General features: G+C 45.6%; 1 pseudogene; it reads right to left on the reverse strand.

Annotated features, from left to right (window-relative positions):
• Positions 1-3,446: 3,446 nt before the first annotated feature.
• LOC105863552 (ATP synthase F(0) complex subunit f, mitochondrial pseudogene) lies at positions 3,447-3,722 on the reverse strand (annotated as a pseudogene).
• Between the last annotated feature and the right edge of the window lie 1,093 nt (positions 3,723-4,815).

Consider the following 4,815-nt stretch of genomic DNA (forward strand, 5'->3'; position numbering starts at 1 on the left):
ATCTCTACCTCTACCTCCCAAGTTCCAGTCGCCATCACTTCTGGCCATCTAATGTGTCTGCCCACTTCCATTCTCACCTATTTTCAACACAGAAGCCACAGGGTCTTTTAAAATATGAATCATTCCAACATTCTGCAGCTCAAAAGCCTTAAATGACTTCCCATCCGACTGAAAACAAAATCTAAACTCATTACCATGGCCCATAAGGCTCTACAGGACTTGTCTCCTGGCTGCTTCCCTGACCATCTCCTATCGCTGTCCCCTTCATTCCTCCAGGCCACCTGCACTGGTCCTACTGTTACTCACACATGCCCAGCTCTTCCAGACTCAGGTCCTTTGCACATACTGTTCCCTCCATCTGGAATGCTCTTCCCTGGTCATCACAGGGTTTGCTTTCTTCACTTCATTTAGGTGTCTGCTCACATGCCACCTCCTCAGGGAAGTCTTCTCTGATTTTTCTACCTAAAATAGAGGCTCTCCCATCATTCTCTGTCCCTCTTTCCTGCTATATTTTTTGTTTGAGAACTTAGCATTACCTGAAATTATATTATGAATTTGTTTACTCATATATCATGTGGCTCACCCACCCCAGGAATGGAAGCTCCACAAGGACAGAATATTGGTCCATACTCATTGCTGTACTTCCAGGGCTTAGCTCTGTGCTGGTACTTATTAGATGTTCAATGGCTCCTTATTGAATAAATAAAATAGAAATTAAATCTAGTGGGGTTTTGGCCGGGTGTGGTGGCTCATGCCTGTAATCCTAGCACTCTAGGAGGCTGAGGCAGGCAGATTGCTTGAGCTTAGGAGCTCAAGACCCGCCTGAGCAAGAGCGAGACCCCATCTCTACTAAAAAAATAGAAATTAGCTGGAGAACTAAAAATATATAGAAAAAATTAGCCAGGCATGGTGGCGCATGCCTGTAGTCTCAGCTACTCAGGAGGCTGAGGCAGGAGGATTGTTTGAGACCAGGAGTTTGAGGTTGCTATGAGCTAGGCTGACACCACGGCACTCTAGCCAAGGCAACATAGTGAGACTTTCTCAAAAAAAGAAAAGAAAAATCTAGTGGGGTTTTGTTTTGTTTTGAGGCAGAGTCTCACTCTGTCAGTTAGGCCTAGAGTGTAGTGGCGTCAGCATAGCTCACTGCAACCTCAAACTCCTGGGCTCAAGTGATCCTCCAGCCTCAGCATCCCAAGTAGCTGGGACTGCAGATATATGCCACCACACCTGGCTAATTTTTTTCTATTTTTTGGTAGAGATGGGTTCTCGCTCTTACTCAGGCTGGTCTCAAACTCCTGACTTCAAGTGATCCTCCCACCTTGGCCTCCCAGAGTGCTAGGACTACAGGCATGAGCTACCATGCCTGTCCTGGTTTTTTTTTTTTTTTCCTTTTTTCTTTTTTAAGAGACAGGTTCTCATTCTTTCATCCAGGCTGGAGTGCAGTGGCAGGATCATAGCTTACTCAAACTCCTGGACTCAAGCAATCATCCTGCCTCAGCTTCCCAAGTAACTAGGACCACAGGTGGTTGCCACCATGCTTGACTAATTTTTATTATTATTATTATTATTATTATTTGTAGAGACAGTGTCTCACTATGTTGTTCAGGCTAGTCTCAAACTCCTGGCCTCAAGTGATCCTCCCACCTGGCACTCCCAAAGTGCTGGGATTATAGGCATGAGCCACCACTTGCGGCCTTAGCTTTTAAAAAAGTTTCATTTCTGACTTTGTGAACTGAAAATTCATACCTGCAACCAAAGCCAGTCATAATTGTTATCAACTCCCCTTCTCCACCTTGGAACTATGCCATCCTCCTTAAAATGAAGATTCTCTGGAGACTGTCAAGCAATGACATTCTGGAAGAGCTAACCCAGTTGAAGCCGATTGTCCCCTCTCCGAACTTCCATGACACCCTGTGCACAGCACAATTCATTCATTCCATGTTCTGTGAATAGATAGTTATTTTGTTCTTTCACCTTTTCTTTTGCAATTATGAACAATACTGCTAGAAATATTCTCTTCTCCCGTTACTCCCTCAGGGGCACACCCAACCGCTGCTGCCAAAGACACATGAAGGAGGAAAACTAGATAAGTGGAGAAGGAGCAAGTTTTTACAGGGTAGACATTCAGGAAACACCAGTCACTGTCCTCTGTCCTCACTTTAGTCTCTCAGTAGCAAATGACACTGTGACTAGTGCGTCTCCTCCTTGACTGGATGGAACTCCCCTTAACTCATGAAGACACACTGTTCTCCTCTGTCACTAGGCTTCCAAGGTCATATGTGGTTTCAGGGCACTAAATACCTGCTGATCTTCAAAACTCGATCTTCATCCCAGACCTCTCCTCTAACAGAAGACAGAATAGAGCCACCTGCCCTCATGGTGTCTCTCCTTGGATGTCCCACAGGCATTTAGAACTTAACATGTCAAAACAAAACTCTTGGTTTTATTTCTGAAATCTGTCCTTCTAGTCTTCTCTTTTGCTGGAAATGATACCACCCTCCACATAGCTGGACACATTGACCATAATTTCTTCCTTTCCCTCACCACCTCCCAAATCCAATCCATCCCTAAGTCCTGTTGATTCTGCCTCCAAAATATATCTTGAATCTGTCCACTTCTCTCCACTGTTACCTTTTAACCACCAAACTCCTGGACTCAAGCAATCTAACCACCATCTCCCACCTAGATGACTGCAATAGCCTCCTAAATGATCTCTCTGCCTTTACTCCAGCCCCTTGCAACTTATTCTTCTCATAGCAGCCAGACAAATATTTTAAAAATATAAATCCAATCATGTTACTTACCTGCTTAAAAACTGCCAATAGCTTCTTTCCCACAGTACTTTGCCACATATCCATATCCATGTCAAGGTTTACATAGCCCCTGCATCCCTGCTGACATCTCCAATTTCTCTCTGACCCACTGAACCCTAGCTATACTGGCCTTTTCTCTGTTTTTCTTTTTTCTTTTCTTTCTTTTTTTAGAGACAGGGTCTCACTCTGTTGCCTGGGCTGGAGTGCAGTAGCCTGATCATAGCTCACTGTAACCTTGAACTCTTGGACTCAAGCAATCCTGCCTCAATCTTCCAAGTAGCTGGGACTACAGGTGCACACCACCACACCTGGCTAATTTTTAAAATTTTTTGTAGAGATGGGGTCTCGCTATGTTGCCCAGGCTGGTCTCTAACTCCTGGCCTCAAGTGATCCTCCTGCCTTGGCTTCCCAAAGTGCCATGCACAAAGCCGTGAGCCTCTGCACCTGGCCTCTTCTCTCCCTCCCCCCATTACTTCCTCCCTCCCTCCCTTCCTTCCTTCTTTCTTTCTTTCCCAGTCATCTTTATTTGGAGGTTAATTCTCACTAGGATCTGAAAGGATTCAGCAATGATCAAGTTCCTCACAGAGGGTGCTGGGCCAAGGAGGTTAAGGTCAGGAGTGCAAAGTGCACCCCCTACATGGGCTCCTCTTCAGTGGTACTGCCCTTGTATTTGAGCTCTTTGTAAGAAAGGCAGTAGTTGAAAAGCGCATAAGCTGCCAGCACCATAGAAACCCCAGTGATGCTCCCCTTCTTCATGTTGACATACTTGTTGTAATACCAGTAGCAACCTTTTTGAAAGGCTTCAGCAATGCCTTTAGGGGTGAAAACCCACATCAAAATCCAGCTTGGTGGCTCCCCTAGTTTGACATCCATGAGTTTCTTTTCCTTCACTGGTACGACTGATGCCATCTCGGAGCCCTGGTGTCCGCTGTGCCCTATTCTCCGTTTCTTTTTTTTTTTTTTTTTTTTGAGACAGAGTCTCGCTTTCTTGCCTAGGCTAGAGTGAGTGCCGTGGCGTCAGCCTAGCTCACAGCAACCTCAAACTCCTGGGCTCAAGCTATCCTCCTGCCTCAGCCTCCCGAGTAGCTGGGACTACAGGCACAAGCCACCATGCCCGGCTGATTTTATATATATATTAGTTGGCCAATTAATTTCTTTCTATTTTTATGGTAGAGACGGGGTCTCGCTCAGGCTGGTTTTGAACTCCTGACCTTGAGCAATCCGCCCGCCTCGGCCTCCCAGAGTGCTAGGATTACAGGCGTGAGCCACAGCGCCCGGCCCTTTTTTTTTTTTTTTTGAGAACCCACTCTGTTGTCTAGGCTAGAGTGCCATGGCGTCAGCCTAGCTCACAGCAACCTCCAACTCCTGGGCTTAAGCAATCCTTCTGCCTTAGCCTTCCAAGTAGCTGGGACTACAGGCATGTGCCACCATGCCCAGCTAATTTTTTCTATATATTTTTAGTTGGCCAATTAATTTATTTCTATTTTTTAGTAGAGACATGATCTCACTCTTGCTCAGGCTGGTTTCCAACTCCTGACCTTGAATGATCCACCCACCTCAGCCTCCCAGAGTGCTAGGATTACAGGCGTGAGCCACCATGCCCGGCCTCTTCTCTGTTCTTGATCATGCCATGCTCGATTCCACCTAAGTATTCTCTCTTCCACTGCCCAGAATATTCTTGGCTAACTCCTTCTCAATTTTCAGGTCTTTAACTTCCTCAGAGAGTTTTTTCCCTGACCTTTACCTGAGCAAGTCCCCTACCTTCTCCCCAGTGTGGAGTATGTGTGTGAGAAGAAAGTCTGGGTTTACATGACTCAGGGTACCAGCATCTCCCTAGAAGAAATGCAGTTTCTTCTTCTAATACTAACATTTATTATTAGTGCGCTAAGTTCCATGTATTGTTTCTTGTTTGTTTTGTTTTTAATGTGCCCAAAGTCATACAGCTTCTAAGTAGTAGAGCAGGGATTCAAAGTCAAGCATTCTGGGACCGGGCTCCGTGGCT

Source organism: Microcebus murinus, chromosome 2, assembly GCF_040939455.1.
Source record: "Microcebus murinus isolate Inina chromosome 2, M.murinus_Inina_mat1.0, whole genome shotgun sequence".
In the NCBI taxonomy this organism is placed as follows: Eukaryota; Metazoa; Chordata; class Mammalia; order Primates; family Cheirogaleidae; genus Microcebus; species Microcebus murinus.